Below are 21,608 nucleotides of genomic sequence, written 5' to 3'. Positions count from 1 at the left end.
GTAGAGCAACCACATCTTGATCTTTCTTTTGTTCTGCAACCCCTTCAGTCTGAGGGTGATGGGTAGGTGGTATTTTGATCTGCTTTCTCAAAACTGCTATATCCTCATCTTTTTTCTTCATCAATGCCTGCACACCTTTAGGATCATTTGGGTCATGTCCTAGCTCTATAATAATTTCCTCTAAGGACTTGATTCTGTTTTCCTTGGCTTGAGATGAAGCCTTCTCTAATTCTAACTGGGCAGTAGTGTTATGTAGAGAATTCTGCAAGCGGTGTGCTAATAGAGTTTTATCAGCCAATGTAGAATAGAGCATCTCCCCTGTTTGCTTGTGTAGCTCGATCTGGTCCATGGGGTGGATGTCTTTGGAAAATACCTCCAAGTTAGTTCTGATGTAGTCTGCAGCTGATTGAGGTTGTTGCATAGTAGGCCTAAAATGACTAAGAGTCATTTTTCCTTCTTGGATATCATAGGCTGACATGAGCCTTTCTTGATTGGTTGGTGCCATTCTGAGCAGCTGGTTATAGAGCTGGTATCTAACCGGCTCATTTCTTGCTTTTATGTCTGTAAACTGCTTCTTGATGCTAGAATCTGCTTTGGTCCGCTGCCTTGAAGAACTTACTTCTGTTCCTTGTTGCAGTTCTTGCTCTTGCTGTAAGGAGCTGGCCGATGTTTCGATGCTAGGAGGGAGCATAGTATCAGTTGGTCTTTCAGGCATTTCCTCCTCAGAGAAAGGGTTAAGTCTTTGCCTTTTCTCACCTTGCTGATCTGTCGAAGTGGTAGGAGGAGTCTCCTCTTGCCTATCTCTTTTCCTCATTCTTTCTTCATTTGCAGGTGTCTGTAAAACTGTAGTTTCAACTGTCACCTCCTGCCTTGGAGGGATCTGCTCTTGGGTTTGCTGCTGTGTGGAGGCAGGCATTTTAGCCATTTCTTCTTGCTTCTCTACTTGCTGCTCCAAATTGGGAAGTGACTCCTCTTGTTGTACTTCTTTGCCTTTAGCTATGTTGGCTGCTTGACCAGTTGCTTTGGCAGATTGTTGGGGAACAGTGGAGGATGAGGCACTTTCTCCAAGATGTCGAGGGGCTGGAGACCAAACATGTCCAAAATATTCCGAGTCAACTGCTTTTTCTAATTTTTTAATTGCTCTTTCTGCTAATTCTTCTTCAGAATAATCCTCCACTAATGTGCCTTCTTTCCACTCTAGTTGGTTAGCATATTTTTCAATTTGTGGAATGCTAAAGAGATCATAGGTAGCAAGCCTATACTTGATTCTTCTGAGGCTTATGAAATGATTAGGGTCATATGGTGCCCAATAGAAGCTTGTTTTCAGCTGGAGGCTTTTTAGGATCTTGTCTGCTTCTCCCCAAGCTTCTTCCCTCTTATTAAAGATGAATGGACCTAGTTGGTGTTTAATTTCCAGCTGTGCTTTCTTATTTCTGCTATGAAAATGGATCATGTTTGCATTTCCAAATTGCCGGAAGTATTCTAATGCAAAAAGTCTCATGGTAACGTACTTTGGTAGTCTGTAGGGGGCTATCTCACGGCCATATGCTCTAATTACTGTGTGATCTTGGTAGAAGTACCAATCTCCAATGCTATAATTCTTTGAAAGCTGGAGGATCTTCTGCATTTCATCATTGAGTCTAGGAGGAGGAGAACTCTGCAGTAGAGACAAGGCTGGATGGATGAACAGATCAATGAACTCACAATAGTTGTATGGAGAGCAAGAGATATGGTGACAGACTGGTGTCCAGAATACCACTGACCTCCTGTTTCCTTTTGCATCCAGCTTTTTTAAGAAAATAGGGAAACTGTCAGGCTGATAGTATAATATCAAATGATATATATAGGATGTGTATTTGAATACCCTCTCTCTCTCCAAATTCATGAATTGCTCATGAATTTTGTCAGCAATGAATGTGGCATAATCATACTGGACAGCAGGGGGTTGTCCTGGAGTGAACATGGATAGCATTACCAAGATTGTTTCATCCACAAACTCACTGGTATTGAATCCTAAAATGCAGGATATCATATCCACTAGTAGTCTCCCTGTTTCATTGAACTAGACATGTAGATAAGGAGGAGGTTGTCGGGGCTGATATTCTAGCCGCATGAACAACTGGCCAATCCTTGTGACCTCTGAGCTGGGCAGCTTGGCACGTTGTTTGAGCAGAAAATTCATAGAAAGGGGCACCAGAGGTTTAGTTGGCTCAAAGCTTAGCATCTCATTTATGGATTGAGGAGTGATGTGAAATAAAAAACAGTCCCAGATGGACCCAAAACTGCTCTTTGAGTGGGTTCATAGTGTTCACAACACTGATGGATGAAGTCTGGGAACACATTGACTTGTGGAAGGTAATAAATGGGCAAGTTGGACTTCCAGATACCTATGTCATCAGCACCACCTATGTGTTTCTTTTTCAGCTCACAAACAGTTTCTATATGATATTTGTTGCTTATTTCAACTATTTCTTTGATTTGATAATGCCAATCAGCAAGGGCCAACCATTCCAGGTTCTTATGTGGGGCATTCAAGGGTGCGATATTCAATGCCACAGGGGTCTCCATTACTTAGTTCTCACTTGGAGTTGAATTTGTGCTTTGGTTTAGCAAAACTGGCAGTGAACAGTAAATTATGGTCGATGGGATGACTTGCAGAGATGAGAATGAAGGTGAATTGGGCTAACAGGGAGCAACAGCTTGTTGAGAGGGTGAAAGTAGCCAATGTTGGGAGTGAGTGATGCCTTTTCAGTGGACTTTGTCTGCTAATGGTTTTAAGTCGCAAACGCGTAGGAAGTTGTGGGAAGTGGGCGAAATTTGAACATTGGGACCTCCTTCAGATAAACTTGGGGCTAAGCTAGCAGATGGAGGTTCTTAGCATTCAGGAATTTGAGTAGTTATTATGCTTTTTTCTGTTTGTCTCTTTTTTTATATACTGCAGAGAACTCGGAAGACCAGGGTACACAGAGGAAATCGGTAAATACCTGGGGACTGTGAGGCCGACGGTGTTGAAGGTTGATGAACTTACAGCGCCAGCAGCTCAGGGCACGAATTTTGCAGTTGGCGGACAAACGACGTAAAACAACATGCAAGGGTGCACAGCAATTGTCCAATAGAAATGCGGAAAAACGATGATTTTGGGCGAATATATGGAAAAAAGGGATTTGGCGCCTTTTTGTAAATGACGTCAGCATGACGTCACTGGTCGGGCCCGGGTACGGCAGGGATGACGTGGCGATGTATGACTGGGATGACGTGGAGGGATGACGCGGCGGCCATGTCGGATAGAGAGTGAAATGGTAGTTGGCGTGTCTGCTGATGTGGGCGATGACGTAGGGGCGGGAAGCAAACGGTGGTAAGCGGTATTATCGGACCGCTTGTGGTACGGGCCCGGTAACTGTCAGAGGCCGCCCGATCCAATAAAAAACGGGCACGCGTCCCTGGCACTACGTCACCCACTGACAGATTTCGGGCACTAACGGACGGATAGCAGAATGGCTCCGAAATGCCTGATGACCGTCGGATGGGAGGGCCCAGATCCAACGACGGACAGGAGGACAAGCCGCCAGCGTGATAGCGGCGGGACCCAACCATTATAAAATTATTTCTTTTGATACAGCGTGGAGACACAAAACCTTGGATAAATGGTAAATGTGGGTTTATGGGAACTTTATACAAGTGATGCGGAAAAGAGAGAATTAATATTATGAAGGGTATAGCGGGTGAGGGTTATTTAAATTAACCAGGTGTTAATTTAATTCCCGAACATAGCATGGAAAACTATATACATGAAAGCCTTAGATTTTTTCATGCTTCCTGAACTTTAAAATATATGGCTATAATGCCCAAAGGGGGGGGTATGTACATATTTTTGGGTTTTTGTATAAAATATGATAATAGTAGGGGGAGGGGAACACTTAGGGAGTTAAATAGTAGGGTTAGAAGTCAATATGAATTGGAGATGTGAAAGAGGAACAGCGAGCTAAGTTTTAAGGAGTAAACTTAGATTTAGAAGCAGATGAGAGTAAGAAATGATTTTACACAAGAAATGTGGCTTTCTTGTGTAATAGAAACCAACACCTTGGCTTAATATTTCACAAAAGGTAAAGTGATGCTAGGACTTGTTGGGTATGTCCCAAGGTCCATTGGAGGGATGTTAGAAAGGGATTTTCTCGGGGAAATAGGGGAAATTAGACATGCTTCCATATTTTGTTATCAAAATGCTGAATAAACAGTTCTGTTCTTGCTGATATAAATTTTCTTTGTCAAGCTAACTCATGAAGGAAATCAGGCTTCGGCAACCCCTGTCTACCTACCCATCTTAGTACCTAGCATTTTTTGTTACTTCAGGGAGGGTGCACTTAGACTTGCAAACCCTCAATTGATCTTTTCTTTTTCTTTTCAAATAATTTGCTATCTAAAACTACCCTTATCACTTCCAAGGGCCCAGATTAAGCAGTTGGGCGCCTTTGTTCTCTACCTAACTACTAATCTGCCAAGCTTAAACTGTTTGGACAGATTTTTCTTTCTCTAGTCTAAAACAAGCAATTTAAAACATGGCATGGCCCAGCTTGAACTGTTGGGCCATCCATCAAGATAGCAGTGGCATTTTTGGTTGGCTACTTTCCTGGTCTTTCTTTGGGGTTCATTTCAATTATTTTTTTCTAACCAATTCATTTTCTTGCCTTTTGATTATTCTTTTAAGGCATACCCTCTTTACATTTTTTAATTTTCTGTCTCCTTCACAAAAATAGAACCTTTGTGTCATCAAAGATGAACATTTTTGGCACTTCCACTATCAATCATGAAAAATGAAACCGTATTGGTATAGGAGACTAACAGGGTGGGGGGGCGTTGGTCGAGCCCTCTCCTTAACAGTCGAGCGTTCGTACCTCACCCTGCCGGGGGCATGATGGCGGCCCGTTGGTCGAGCGTGCTCCGCATCCTCTCCTTATCAGTTGAGCCGATGGCGGCCTTAACAGTCGAGCATGCTTACGCATCCTGCCGGTCCTTGCCTGGTGCAGACAAGCGACTACGTCCCTTCAAATTACGCGGGGCATACAAGGCCTGAGATGGACGGTAGAAAATCTCTCCAGGTCGGTCGAGATTTCAAGGCCAAAGCAGAGTGTCTTATATATGTAATTACGCTTTAAGGCTCAACCATCCATACGGGGAGAAGAAAGACTAGTTCGTGTCTCCTTGACTATCAGGTAAGACCCCAATGACCCCAAACAGATATTGCTGCTCGGCGAAGGCAGAATGACATATCTCGAATGACGTAATTACGTATATAATGAATGACTGGAAGAAAAGCATAATTTCATTACGCTTTCTCTGCAGAAAATGCTGCTATGGGCATATGTCATTATGTGATCGGTTCATTCATTATATATGTAATTTCTGACATGTCTCAATAGCCCAAATCCCACCATCAAACCTGAGATTGGAGGTCTAATTTGGAGTTCCTACGCTCTTCACTCCAATGGAGACTTTATTCAGGCTTTTTGATTCTCTGCTGGACATCCATCCCCAACACCCCTGGCTGGACCACCATCCTAGCATGCACCAACAGCTCACTTTCTTTTAGTAAAACATAACCCCCCTTATTGGAGTAGTTATGGGAATATGACAAATCAGCTCTCATCGGAGTATGAACAAATCTTTAGTTAAAGCTTGTCGGAGTATGAGTCAATCTAGAAATCATCTCTATCGGGGTTTGAGTAAGATTCAAATATACCTTTCAATCTTGTTGGAGCTTCTACTAAGGAGGAAAAGAGGCCTATTTTTCCTAACTAATCTTGTCGGAGCTTCTTCACTTGGATCTACTGGATATGCACCTTATCTTTCTCAAGACCATATCTCTTGGGCCACTACCTCGAATTAGATCTACCCATATGCCACCTTTTCTTTAGAATTTAGGCTTTTCACCCACCAGCAGCCTACCTTGCAGACAACATAATCTGTAGTACCCTCGACTGAAACTGGTAAGCAGCATAAGAAACCACCATAAAGTGACACATTCTATTTCTCTCTACGGGTCCACCCGGCATCCAACATAATGATGGGAATCACTGTGCTATGTGAATTGAGATCAACCCTCTTGCTTTGGCCGGTACCGAAGAAATTCACGCTATGTTGTATAAAAACAAACGTATATAAATCTACGCTGTGTGGTGTGTCAATATTCCATATAAGCCGCTGTATCTGTCGTTGTAGCTGCCGCTGTTTCCGTATCCGTCGTTGTTTCCATTCGTTGTAGCTGTAGTTGCTGTATCTGTAGTTGCCGTAGTTGCTGTATATGTATATGTTGTAGCTGCCGTAGCTGTTGTCATTCGTAGTAGCTGGCGTAGTTGTTGTATCCGTAGTTGCTGTAGTGGCTGTATTTGTTGCCGTAGCCTGCTCCCCCAACAAAGGCTGTATTCCGTCCGTTGTACTGCCAACCCCTGGGTGCTGACTATAAAGAATCACTATCATCGATCACTGTAGGCCCCGCTCTGCCAATGTGGGAAATCAATAACTAACCGGTGCTACTTCGCTATCGCTGACTGTCAATCGTTTACATAGAAAATGGCACGAACACCTTACAGGGACGTGGATTGAAAACGGGTAAAACGCACTAAGAACCGACTCCTTCCTGTGTATGTATCGAACTGTTAACGGTGGATAATCTATGAAAGTTCCCGCACCAAGAACCACTACCTCCTGGGCATGGGCGAGAACAGGTTATGTATAACTCCTTCCTGGACACGTACAACTGGGTATCGGAACTGACTGGGAATCGACTGTTGGATCAGCTCTTGGCATGGAATACCAGCATCTAATGAATCAACACCAGGCAATCATAGGTAACCTATCTGAAAGGGGCGAGGGGGTGAGGGGGTGAGGATACGAACCCGCTTGCAAAATAGTAGTAGTGAGAGGGTATAGTTCATAAAGAATCAAATCCATTTCATTGTTCCGATGAGTCATTGGCCATCTGACCGCCTAAAGAAGCGTTTTTATGGCTTAAACCCAGCAACTGAGAAGGTTTCCCAAATTCTGTTCCAATCTAAGTTGTTCTTGGCTGTGCCAAAGTAGGCAGCGTGAGCGATCAAGCAGCGATCCCTTTCCCTTTCTTTCCACAACTACTCCTTTTCCATTCAACCTTTTTTTTCTAGAGCTAACCTTTTCCAGATTCCATATCCATTCCACCAGAAGAGCTAACCATCATTTCCAGAGCTAACCTGAAGGCATAAGCAATCTGCCGTATCAAACCAGAATCAGAAGCAATCCGGGAGCTCACCTACAACAACTACTTTCATCTCCAACCAGCAACCAGATCAACGCCACTCACTTGATCAAAGGCCATCTGAAACCCTACGACTAGATCCAAGCAAGCAACCAGAGAGAAGTAGGCAAGCAGTAGGAGATCAGAGGACGTAGGCAAGCGGTATTATCGGGCCTAGCTGTTCCTGGCGGGCGATATTCTCGTTCGTGGGGCATACGACGTGGGCGGTATCGATCCAACCCGAACTAACCAGAAGCGCTATCCGCCGGGGATCAGACCCCATTTCCACAGATCGAACCATTCCCAGAGCTCACTATTATTTCCATAAGCAATCTGGGAGCTCACCTACGACTAATTCCAGATCCAAGAACAACCAACCCCCAAACTAACCAACCAACGACTCACTAGGGGTATGCATCATATAATAAAGCGATGCTCCTCATATATATTCAATGGCATTATAACTGCCCTGCTGAAGAAGCATGAGCCAGCTTCATAACATTGACAATCTCGAAATTCCGTATTGACCGAGTTTTTCCCTAGAATCTGCTGTTGGTTCTATCGAGTTATTGCGGGCACCCAGATGAAGCTTTACCCTACCTTCTTATGATCCTTGGTACCACATATTCACTTATGGTTTGGCCGAGCCTTGATCATATAAGAAACAAATCATCTGTAATAAGCTCTTTTATCCACTAAATAATTATATCGCCTATGTTGGCTAAATTTCATTCAACCTTCAAGGCAGGACAGAGCTTCCAGTCTCGAGTCTGAACGTCAAAGAGATCCCCAGCCTTGGACTTTCTTTCAGCTACGATGACTAAGGAGGCATCCGGAAGAAGGTGAGTTATTTTGTAAAGAATGACTTTGCGAGTCACTTCCTTCTCCTTATTATTGATGAAGGGCCCCACTACCAGATGAAAAAATTCCACCCGTGGGTCTTGAGAAGGCGTTAAAGCGTCCACCATAGAAGTAGCAGGTTTAGCATAACCATATTGGGAATTTGCATGGCTGTTTGCTAGAGTCGTAGGTCAGGAGGATACTGCACAGGTGCCTAGGTATGTTCTGCATGTTATATACTACTCTCTGCATAAGGGCACTGTATTCGACTGGGGAGAACTCATATCAAATGAGCTCTCTCATCAGCTGTCAAACTTCCAAAAGACGAAGAGGATCTTTATGGCATCTTATCTCATATATGCTTTGATTTCGTGTAACACGTTTTCAAATCTTAGTCCAAAAGCAGATGTCGATATGAATGAGTTACAGGACACAGATATGGCTCCCAAAAGACAGCGCAAGCAGAAAGAAATAGTGAAAGAGGCCAGCCTAGAGAGATAAATGTCAGTAGAACCGGAAGCTTAGGAAGTCACTGGGCCATTTTATGGATATAAAAAATGCAAGATAGACCTGGACTTTTTTCTGCAATGGGGTGAAATTGACCAAATGTGTCAGGGAGGACAAATATCCAGAGCTCCCACTGCAACCGGGTGAGAAGAATCCTGATGCCGGGGTATATCAGACTATCAGAAGGTCCTGTCTCCACAAAGTAGCAGCCAGACCAGCTCTTATGCCTTGCGCCGAGATTCTCTCCTGGCTTATTAGTCACGCTAATGTAGAAAACAGGCTAATCAAGGACGAAAACGGAAAGGCCATCGCATCCTTTCAGCCATCAAGTTTGGAACTGTACTACAAGTTCCCGAAGCCTGAAACCAGTCTAACCGATGGCCGGGTTCTGCAATTTGCTCACAACATAAATTCTCATGAAATGAGAAAAGGATGGTGGATAACCGGGAAAGCGTTCAGGTCACGACGGAAGGGCATGTATCCAACCATCAACCAACCTCAGGATGCCCTACAGGTTTGCAGTGGCCCTGATCAGTAGGCTATATGGTGAAGAAGATGTGAGTCAATTCAAGGAAGCCTGGATCCCTCTGCTATACCAAGTGTCAAAAGTTGAATTTGAAACTGGTCTTCCATTCTGTCCACAACATTGAGGGACGCTGTTTCCAAAGCCAAATACCACATCCCCCCAACATGCTATATGTCTTCATATTTCTTAGATGTGGTATGCGCTGCTAACAGTTTTGCGAGAATGGGATGGCAGTGGCAGCCTAGCGAGAAGCCAATTCACGTCTAATGTCAAATTTTGTGGGAGTATAAATACAATTCTGATTACACGAGAATATGTTAACACTTCATGGCTCCTATGTACACTTTCATTTTCTGCAAGCCTGCTCAATGCATGACTGAGAAGGCTATGCAACTGATAAGCACGATAGGGGACTGGTATGTAACAGAAAATGGCACCTATATCAGGGTATTTGGAGCTACTAAAGCCCCACATCTGTTACCCAAATTGATCCCAGATAAATTGGCCATCCAGGAGGTGGCATACCAAACTTTATTGCGCGGAGTCGGAGCCTCTCTGGCCAGGGATAAGAAGGCCCCATGGCCCGCTTTGCCTTTGTACATAGGTTATTATGGTCTGGGAAATGTTAAGGCTGCCAGAGAAGAAGGAGAGGCACTAGCCTCTTACCACTTTGGAGAGGAAAGATTTAGAAGACATGACCCTCATAGTGTCACGCCATTGTTCAATATGCAAGTACATGTGGCCTTATCATAATGAAATATGGCAGGAAGAGGAGTTATACCGAAGAGCAAAATCATATGAAGAAGTGTCAGTGAGGCTCGGCAGCAAAGGCAAAGGAGCACAATACAAGTCAGGACGACATGGCAGAACCAGACAGGGACACATGGACTCCGGGTAGACACCATATCACTTGCCACGTAAGCAAGTGACACGTGGCATCTCACGTCAGCAGAAAAGGTTATCCCTATATTTGTTCCCCTCAAAGAGATAGCGAAGATAAGGTCCTCACCCCGAGACGGTCAGGTAGGACCAGTGAAGGAGGGGTTCCATATCCATTAGTAGGGAAGGAAGTACTACCAGTCGAAGGAGTACCAGTGGAAGTAGACTTATCCAAAGCCAAGGGTTCAGTTTCATTCTCTCCATTGATCCCAAGCCTTATCCAAGTCGAGTGAGTTTGCCGAGGAGACGCAGGAGATAGCCAAGGAAGTCTTGGTTCATGAAGATAGAACCTGGAAAAATGCCAGGAAAGAAAGTAAGTCTAGGGTGCTGCTGGTCATTCTTTATATATGTAATTACGCTTTAGCATCGTATGGGATCTCCGCTCTCATAATGGATCGTACCAGAATCTCGTATATAGAGAATTTGAAAACATGACTATCAATTAAGGGCCATTCAAATACTTTCCTGGGGCTTCTCTTTGAGGGGAAGAAATATGAGGGTGAGTAAGCGAACTCTCGACCAGGGGGAGAGGGATAACCAACCCTCCCTTCTAGCTCTTTGAGGGGAAGAAATCTAGTAGAGGGTCCTGGTCTTACCGTTCTAAGGCCTGTCTCTCCTTATTCCTTATCGATCGTGCGAACTAAGGCAGTGGGTATTCGTTACAGTAAGGCCCGGGTTGGGGCCCTAGCTCAAAATATCAGGTTCAGCGCATCCAGCCAGACTGTACGGTTTACCATTCATAGTAAGGCAGGTAAGGTAACGTTATCACAAAGGCAGGGAGACAGGTGGAGTAGTGGATGATCATCTTCCAGATGCTAATCTTTTCATGGTTTAAGCTATCCCCAATTACCTAGAATAGATTGCTCTGTTTCTTATAAAAGGTTAAGATCGGCAATAAGAAACTCTGACCTTTAGAATTGAGCTCGGCGATAAGCACTATTCCAGACACATATAGGAACAACCCAAGTCACTTGGCAAACGTACCTCGGCAAACATCATTGAACAGCTAAGAACAGCTAAGGTCCTGTTCTATCCTATAAAGAAGGTTGAAAGTAAGGTCTTAAGGTAAGGTCCTAACCTTTAAGGTCTATCTATTCTATAAGGTCCTAAAGGCCCTATAAGTAAGGTAAGGCTATAAGATAAGGAAGGATAAGGTAAGGAAAGATCTATCTCTCTAGGTAAGGCCTCACTTACCTACTTGACTTGGCTGGAAACATATACACAAATTCCCGTATTCGCCGAGCTATGTCTTGCTAACCAAGATTACCCCTCCCCCTACACATACTGTGATCAATGAAAATGAGTGACCACTTAAGCGTATATAATATGACGGACCCATTAACAGCTAGCAAAAGAGCTCTCTCTTAGGATCAGTTACTGCTGCTAGAAGGTTGGCTAAAGTGACCATGCATAATGACATATATAATATATGCGTTGTCTGCTAAGGCATAATTTGCTAAGGCATAATGACATATATAAAGAATGACGGACACACATATCTCATTCATGATTGGATCATGAATGAAAGGGACATATATCCTTCATTACGTAATGACATATATAATGAATGACTGGATTCGAGAGCGTAATTACATATATAATAGCAACATTTTTTGTCTTATCTCTGACTTTATTATACGTAATTACGTATATAATAAGGGTTCATAGGGTTCCCGTTAGATCTTTCCATCTTCCTTCCCCTCAGCGGGAAAGCAACTTCGTACCTTTTTTCCTCTCCCTCTCGACGGTCGAGCCCTCTCCTTATTAGTCGAGCGTTCGTTACCTCACCCTGCCGGGGGCATCCTCTCCTGTTAGTCGAGCATGCTTACGCATCCTCTGGAATTTGGTCGAGCCTGCTAACGCATCCTCCAAATATCCTCTTTTGGCCATGAAAAGTGATATTTCTATCATGATGAAATCATTCCCGTATCTATTCTGTCAATCATTTCTTTATCCATTCTATCTCTAGTTACCGAAATGATACGAGTCATTACTGACTGGTCCTGAGTTAGCTCTGATCAGCTTAGTCCCCCTTTACGACTAATAGAGAATGGGCAGTAATAAATATAGGTAAGGTTCTCCTTACCTTTCACCTTTCAGGACCTTACTGCCTGAAAGGACCAACCCAACCCTTCTCACTCTTTGGGGGGAATAAATCATAGTACCTTTCCCTTCTAAAGAAGGGCAGGACCTTACCGCCCGCCTGAAATCTATTCCCGAACCTACCTCAATTTCACCCGGTAAGTAAGCTAACTTTCGATCGATATTTCCCCACAAAATTGAGCTTAATTATTGGCATTGGCACTAGCACTGGCACTAGCATTAGCCCCTGTTTGATTCGTTATTATTAGCAAGCAAAATTGAGCTATCCAGATCAATCACGGACGGATGTCATGAAGCTCCCTTCTACCTACTCCTTTTTTGTGATAGGGATGCTCCTCCCATGCTACTGTTGAAGAACCAAATTCATGTCACTCTTCGATTGATTTTTCATCGATTCATTCACACACACATTTCTTTATTTATTGTAGGGCCTGACTGCCAGCTGGAAGTTGTATGAGAGGTAACGTCCACGTATGGCTATGTGAGAAGGTGGATGGAAATGGCCTTGTTGTACCCTACTCTTGTCTTCGATGGGGTCTGCTCCTTCTTTTCTAGGGGAGTATGCCAATATGATCTTAATGAGGTGCGGAGCTTTGCATCTAACATTCGTTGGGCCTCTGCCTGTGGGAGCCAGCGTCCTCGGGCCTTATCTAACTGAGCAGAGCTCTTTGAGGGGAATAAATCAAGGTGGCGTAAGGCTGAAAGACCATAAGGAATGTAGTCACTCGACCATAAGGACCGGCAGGGTGAGGTAACGTGGCCCCTCTCAAATAAGTAACTAAGACGAGCAACTCTCTTTTGGGGGAGGGGCCCCAAAAGGGAGGAACTTGAAGAACTAAAAGGCCGCCATCGGCTCGACTGTTAGCCCCCCCACCCAATAAGTAAATTGAAACTTGATTTGCTCGACCATAAGATCCGAAGGGGCTCGACCATAAGGGAGAGGATGCGGAGGCAGGCTCGACTGTTAAGGAGAGGACCGGAGGGACGGAGTCACTCACTATTCCGATGGTGAGGGGTTCAACCATAAGGTCCGTCAGGGGCTCGACTGTTAAGGAGAGGGAGAGGATGTGGAGGCAGGCTCGACTGTTAAGGAGAGGACCAGAGGGACGGAGTCACTCACTATTCCGATGGTGAGGGGCTCGACCATAAGGTCTGTCAGGGGCTCGACTGTTAAGGAGAGGGAGAGGATGCGGAGGCAGGCTCGACTGTTAAGGAGAGGAACTTGAGTTGCTCGACCACCAGGCCGCCATCACTGGTAGGGTGCGTAAGCACACTCGACTGTTAAGGACCGGCAACGGGGCTCGACTGATAAGGAGAGGAACTTGAGTTGCTCGACCATAAGGGAGAGGACCGGCAACGGGGCTCGACTGATAAGGAGAGGAACTTGAGTTGCTCGACCATAAGGATGTGCAAGCAGGCTCAACCATAAGGGAGAGGTGCCGTTAGGCCGCTCGACCATAAGGGCCGCCATCGAGAGGAGAGGGGCTCAACTGTTAAGGAGAGGGATGGAGTCACTCACTCATTCATATGGGTGAGGGTGCGTTAGCACACTCGACTATCCAGGAGAGGGACGGAGTCACTCACTATTCATATGGTGAGGGATTTCTCACTCGACCATAAGGTCCGGCAGGGCTCGACTGTGAAAGGCCACCATCGAATTCCCATAGGCCAATGGAGAGAACGTGAATTCTTAGCTAACTACCTACCTTATCAACCCTTAGGTAACGAAGCGAATAAGTAAACCCCCTACCCTGCTTTTTTCGAAGTATCCGGGGCCAAGGAAATAAGTACAGAAGGCCTTTCAAGGCCCTATTCTAAGTCAACCCTCCATCCATCTCCTTATCAACCCTGCTTGCTACACTTATTCTTTTCTGGGCCTTGGCCCGAGGTATTAAGTCGTTAGGCCAGGGAAATAAGTATACTTCATTCTAGGCGGACCCATTTTAAGAACTTGAAAGGTCCTTGCCCGGACAAGCGACTACGTTCCTTTCATTTATTTCAGGTCAATACTTCGAAGACTTGTCCTGATTAACCCTTATCTAACGAACGAAGAAGTCATCTTTTCAGATCAATACTTCAGACAATAAGGCAGGCCTTTAAAGGAAGGATATATTATTTGATTCTGGGAATCTTGGTCTGGGGTAAATCCTGGAGTAGGTAAGGTCCCCGGCCTTATCCGGTCCTGAAAGGCCGGCCTTACTGGGTTGGTCCTGACTGCGCCGGTCAACCCAGGAGCAGTAAGGCAGGTAAGGTCCTGTGCCAGCCGGTCTTACGCTAAATCAGAACCTTTCAGTTTGAGGGGAAGAAAATAGTATCCTGACTGTGCTGGCCCTAGATTGATTCCCTCAAGGGTTGCTTCGCAGAGCTAGCGAAAAGAAGAACCAGGACCTTTTTTTGCAGTAAACCCCTCCGGGCGATCCGGAGAAGACTAGTGGTAGGTGGTCCCGCGAAGCTTTCGGAGAAGGGTAGCCTAGTGTGTAAGCACAGCAATGAAGGCGAACCCTCGGACGACCAATCTAAGATTAGGGGGGAGATCCCAAGTAGTGGTGACCTTGTAACTCTTCCACCTATGCATGTACCGAATGCTCATACGGGGAAGTGCACTCCTGGGTCTGGAACCAGGGAGGGTTGCTCCGATAAAGACTTTCCCGTCCACTCCAGGGGGTGCGGACACACCTGCGCGGATTGCAGGTGACGGTGACAAGAATGGCGGGGAAGTGAAAAGTACCCGACGACATCCAGGGATGAATGTAGACCCATCGGACAGGGATAATCATTCCGGTCCCGGGGGAGGATACTCACTCATTTATTATGAAGTGGTAGAACCAGTGGCCCTATCACTGGCAGGAGGCGAAGCGCACCCACCCATTGACTGCCTGCTGCTATTGCGAAAACAAGGTGCCGTAAGGCCGCTCGACCATAAGCCCCCCCACCCAATAAGTAAATTGAAAGGATTGCTCACTCATTCATATGGGTGAGGAAGGATGGCTTGCTCGACAATAGGTTCTTTATTGCTCACCCATCAAGGGTGAGGAGGGCAAGGAAGGAACTAGTCTCTTGAAAAGGGAGAGGATGCGCAAGCAGGCTCGACCACTATTTACCCACCCACCCCAATCCCCTGAGGCGGAGGTTTTTCTTCCTTGATGCTTATTGGGTGGCCCCTCTCAAATAAGTCACTAAGGTTAGTCCAAGTAGGACCTAATAACTTATAATCTATGTAGGAACTGTAGAATCGCATCGAGACGTCCTACTTGGACTAAAGGCAAGTGTAGTAGAGCTCTTACGGAAACAACTAGTATAGTTTTACACCACTACAGGGAAGAAATATCTATACTCACTATCACTTCGGAGTCTCCTCGGATAGGAGGAACTGACACGTAGTTTTCTCCTCTTTCTTTCAAACAAATGTAGTAGGGCAAGTAGTTATTACTCTACAGACTACAACTCTAACTCTATATATATGGAGAACACTCTCTACGGATGAGGAAGGGTAGTAGTCAAGAAAGAAAGAACTTAGGGAAAGTTTGGAACTTACTTTTTAGGACTAAGCCAGCGAATAAGGGAATTTGTGTGTACATCCAGAGGCCAGTAATATGACAAATTAGGGGGCAAGCAAATGGTTGATATGGGGAACCTTCTCTCTTACTAATATCACTCACTTCCTGGAAACGAACGTGGGAACCTTAATAGTATAGTCCCTTATCCTTTAGGTCTTATGGTCTACCGGTATCATAATACATGTATGACTACTGGCAGCTGTATGACACAAGGACCCTCTGACAATGTGGAATAGTATGTTTCCATCGTATGCCCTAAGATTGCATAATATATATATAGGAATGATATATGCCTTCGTACTCAGTCACTTTATTATATGGCTTCACGTGTAGACTTCACACTTCTATATTTCTTATTATTTGGTTTTGTTATTTGGATGGAATTGGCATATAAACCTGGCATTTCCACTGGACATGGAGTAGTAGTACCGGCATATTCAGAACTACTAGTGAAGTCTCCATTGCCTGTTGAGACTGGTTGGTGGCTTATCAGCGAGCAAATCAAATATGGGACTGACTTATCGGCGGACTTATTGGAATGTGACTATTTGACTTATTTCTCCTTCCTATCAGCTATGTTAGAAGTGGGAAAGCTAGTAGTTCAACTAGGGCTAGTTTCTTTTGAATGGAAAAGGTAAACGTATAAATGCGATATCCTATAGTAATAGGCTGTATAGTAGCAGGTCTGGCTGATATGGCTAGGTATCCTGGCTAGTCCTCATTTGTCAGTAAGAACCATGCCCATATAAATAACCACCTTCCTAGGCACGTGGTAACTGTCGAGCGATAAAAAGGTGTCTTTTTAACTCCTAATTACCTTCACATTAATTATCAACCCAGGGACGACTTTTTATTTCAAGAGTGTACTCAGTCTGAGGCAGCTATTTACTCAAGAGTAATGTTTTGCAGTATAGTGCTTAAAATCCAAAAGTAAATGAATGCTTGAAAAAGAAATCTAACAATAACATAAACTCAAATGCTCTGAAATCCAACTATTCACTCAGCAAACATCAATTGAGGATACAGTAGCAATAACTCATTCCTCTAGAGATTGATGCAATTGAAATCAAACTAGAACAAGACAATCAATCTGGGAACAAGGAAGCAATAACCAATGTTCTCTACAATTGACAGTCCTGCTTTAAAGCAATTAAAAGGAAATAGAAATTGAACTAAAGCTGCCATTGAAAGTAAACTAGGAAAACTCTTTAAAAGCAAACTATTGCAATTAATCAACAGAAATGAACAACAAAGTAAATGGGCAACAAACTGTAATTAAAGGAATCTGAACAACAAACTCTAATTAATGGAAATGAACAACAGCAAAGCCAAATTAATAGCAATCTTTACTTTAAGAATAAATCGGACAGCACACGAAAATAGAACAGCATTGATTAATGATGGAATATGAAACAACGCTGGAAAGTCAAATATAAATACACACATGGCACACCTTAATAGTAATCTGATCTTGGTAATCCAATTATCAGTCTTAGTTATAAAGAATACGACTGTATTTTGGAATGGAACAGCAACGTTCATAGATTTAGCAATCGCAAGGAAATATAGTCTCTAAGATGAATTCAGTAATACCAATTAAAGAGTGTTACAACACGGATACGCTGTAATTGAACAACAATACATTCTGTAAGGACCAGCAATGTTATATCAATGATTAAAAGAACAACAATGTGTTACCAAGTCAAGATGAATCAATACGGCATTCCTGTCATAGAGAACGATATTACTCAATTGAACATAAATCAGATATAACAGAACCGTGATGTAAAATAATAGAACATACCAGATTACCAAATAAAGTTGATAATGAAAACCACGCATAAACCAAAGAGATAATATACAGCAGCAGCACAATCCACCAGAGGCTAGGCCCTTAGCCGCCAGCGGATGCTGCTGGGTTACTTCAGGATCAAAGATGGAATGGAAACTAGATTTATATTAAAATATCAAAGCAGAGTTACAGTGGATTACAACAAGAAATCTCTCCATCTCTCAGCCATTATCCATTCTCTCTGCCATCCTCAATTCTGAATCTCTAATTCATCCTCAATTCCATCATTCGAATCCATCCCCCTCTCTGATCTTTGTTTTCATTTAAATAGAGAGAGATCAGAGAGAAGTTACAACAGAGATAATTACAACATGATTTCTATTACAAAATTAGATTGTTTCCAACCAATTGATCAACAAGAAGATATATTTCCATCCATCTTTCAACAAGAGCAAGGCGAATTTGGCTTTGCAGCTGAGATTTGGAAAACGGCCACACAGCAAATCTGAGAAAATCGTGCTCAAAGAACCCTGCGTTTCTCTCAATACAAGTTGAATTTGGGCAAACCATTCTTTAATAAAGTTAATTTGGTCCGTTCTGGACAAAACCCATGTTCTAGATTTTCCAGATTCATCTTCATTTTCTCAGAATCTCAATCGAAAAACTGTCACTTCTTATTCCAGCGCATTTCTGAGTTGGCATTTTTAATTATCAAATCTTCAATCTGGAAATTATCTTGGAGGCTAAAAATGGTGAATAATGTTATAACCAATTTATTAAACTTTCATTGATAAAATCATGCATAATCATCAATTTATTAGAAATAAAGGAGAATAAATAATATTTTTACATAAGAGCATAAATCATTGTAAAATAGAATTATATGATAAATTATGATAAATGACGTGATGAAGAATGGTAGAAATGGGTGGAATAAGCGTTCAAAAGTGACAATAATAATGGTATATTAACGACCCAACAGTAACCTCCTTAGGTGTAGTCCATCCATGTCAATGGGTAGAGTAAGAAAGAGCCTTCTCTTATTAGCCCTACTTATTAGTAGTTCCACTTATTAGTTTCCAAGGTAGGAGAAATGAGCTTTCAACTTGCCTTGATCTCTAGCAAAAGTAGTGAAATGAAAGGGGTGTTAGATCATACCCCCACCCATCAGAGGTAAACTGCAGGAAATGCCATTTTCGTCAAGAAGAAAACTACACTTTATGATCCCCGATGATATTCCTCCAACCCCTAAAAATGAGGTGAGGTATTGAAATGGAAAAGTGAAACGTAGAATAGAATTCACCCATCCATGTGTCCTTTCGAAGATCCTGAGGTGCATAGTAAGTGTGGTGGGTACTATGGGTCCACGGAGAACTTGGCACGAACACCTATTCTCTTTCTTTTGGTTTCACGTCTCCATGCGATATCATATGTATATAGCCGTACCTTACTGTGTAGGGTTGTAGGTTGAAGGTGAGAGATATGACTCGTAGGACTTAAGCTAAGGCAAAATAAGAAGGGCAATACTAACTAGTCCTGTCTAGAGGGGAATTATTAGAATAGAGCGAATAAGCTAGGTGGAATCAACTGGTTTCGGTATTTATGGAATGGGTGTTCAGGCAGGATCACCTAAAATGGATAGTTTTAGTCCCATTGGTTTATTCCCACTATTGGCAACCGGTAATTGGGGCACCATCACCTCATCCTGGGGATCTACCTATTGGCTGGCAGTGACCTTTTGGCATGGTATCTCAGCGAACCCATGTGCCTCACTCATTCCACTTGGTTCCGTACCTTCCCGTACTTCTTCTATGGAACTTAGTGCATGGACAAAGCTAATAGTCTAAAGAGTGCTAGTTCATAGTCTATTGTTGTGTCCGTTATGGCTAGTACTTACTCTACAGCTATTCTATTTTCTTATCAGGTAGTCCCAGCCAGGAGTCCTTGCCGATCCTAAGTGTCTTTCGTGCAGGGAAATGGGATTACTACACCTACCTCAATGTTTTTGAATGGTTGTGGATATGGAATTTGAACTAAATAAGGGGACTAAAGCAAGGTATTAAATAACACATATTACTTACATGGATTCAACTGGTTTTTGATTTATGGAATGGGGGTAGGCGCTAAGGGGATCACACCACCTATTGAAATGGAAAAAGTGAAATGTAGATATGCGAGTCCAAGGAACGTGGGAACCTGAATAGCTCTAGTACCTTCTCCCTTAGGTATGGACAAGTTCAACATAGATATGCGGGTTATATATGGATAACCTGAAAATGAATGTTCCCTGCTTACTATAAGCGGATTTCTTTATTGGCAATGATTTCCTATTTTTGACCACTGGGAATGAGCACACACCTTCTGTCAATAATCTTGGCTATTTGCTTTTGAATGGATTTACACTATTCAATTCAAATGGGGAGAAAGTTCAACGTAGATATGCGAGTCTCATATGTATCTAAAATTGATAGAGAGAGAAGAGTATCACGTAGATATGCTAGTATATATGTATATCATTTCATTTATTGAACAGAACGTGTATGCTTGAACTCCTATACTCTTATTGGTTGGCTAATGCTCCCCCATATGGGGAAAATTGGTTGTTTTCAGGGGAGTCTGCCCTTATTAAGAAAGGAAAGGCCTTAGAGACTTCCTTTCATTAGTAGTAAGAAAACGACTAGCGCTATCACATTGTATTACCTCTTAGAGTTTCCCATAGGCATTTACTATGAGGATTTCCCGGGTAGTTGCACTAATTAGAAATAAGTCTTATTTCCACTATTCTAATTGATTGGGACTCAGAGTTCACTACAGCTAATTAGATTATAACTACACTAGTTGGACTGAAGTTGAACTATTTGGGACGTAAAGTTGTTGAACTATTAGAGTAGTTCTAGCCTATGGAAACTAGCAGCCATACAGCTCAAGTCTTAGTACCGGCCATAAGGCGGCCATAGAGAGTTCTGAACACTTGCTTAGTCTTAGGCCCCATGGGCATTAGCCTTTAGAGGAGCTTTGTCCATTAAGTTCCATGGAAACAAGCCTTAAGAGACTGCCTTACAGTAGAAAGCTCCAATGAAAACAGGCTACGGCTACTATTCAATCGTAAAATGAAGAGATTCTATAAGCTATATCTTTCCTTTCTCGCCCTAGTGTATGGCTCTATCTCTCCTTGTGTGTATCTGGCAAAACAAAGGAATGAGGAATTGGGCTGGAGTATTGGGACCATACAAGGGGTGGATAGAGAAATGCATAAATAACGTAATGGAGGATTGTTGCTTAAGGTCATGCAGGGGTACCCGGAGCAGCACTCCCTCGACTTGAAGGCAGTAAGTAAAGGGATATGTCGTACCTACTAAGATTCATAAAGGCAAGTGCGATAAAAAAAGGTCCGGAGGTATTGCGCTTCTGAGGGCAAGGCCCGGCAGGGTGAGGGACGTGCGAGGAAGGACCCGGTAGGGGGCTCGACCAAAAGGCCGCCATCACCCGGTAGGGGGCTCGACCGAGGTTACGAGGGAGAGGAGCAACTCTCTTTTGGGGGAGGGGCCCCCGCCATCAACTTGAAGAACTATAAGGCCGCCATCGACTCACCGATTCATATGGGTGAGGACCGGCAGGGGCTCGACTGCTAAGGAGAGGCCCGGTAGGGACTCACCATTCCGATGGTGAGGAATTCTTTGCGTTGGCTTGACCTATAACAAGAACCTAGAAATGACATAGTAATGATCCATAGCATACAACCTATATTGTGATAAGGCAGGTAGGCAAGAGGGAAACAACAGGATACCTAATGGAAAGGCTTATCTAATAACTGAAGACACCGGCAAGATAGGTCTTAGTAATCTTAGAAGTGTTTTGATCCATAAGAGTAATGCGTTCTTCAACAGTTCCCTCGGGCGAGCGACTTCACGTTCCTGGATCTCCCGTAGATTCTGCTCCTACCTTGCCTTTTTTGAGGCGAGACACAACACGTACCTCAAATCGCTATGCTCAGGCTTTGAAATGAAAGACATTCTTTTCTAAATTATTCGATAGCGTTATTACGTAGATAAAGAATTGACCACGTTTAAGCCAATC

The 21,608-nt window shown here is 43.5% G+C and overlaps 1 pseudogene; it reads right to left on the bottom strand.

Moving 5' to 3' along the window:
- Window positions 1-12,597: 12,597 nt before the first annotated feature.
- Window positions 12,598-15,094, bottom strand: LOC149243109 (uncharacterized; annotated as a pseudogene).
- Window positions 15,095-21,608: the final 6,514 nt, after the last annotated feature.

Source organism: Pinus tabuliformis, chromosome 8, assembly GCF_031772625.1.
Source record: "Pinus tabuliformis cultivar Carrire ecotype Pingquan chromosome 8, CPIR1, whole genome shotgun sequence".
Lineage (NCBI taxonomy): Eukaryota > Viridiplantae > Streptophyta > Pinopsida > Pinales > Pinaceae > Pinus > Pinus tabuliformis.
The sequence above is the reverse complement of the archived record's forward strand: the minus strand, read 5'-3'. Positions and strand labels throughout refer to the sequence as shown.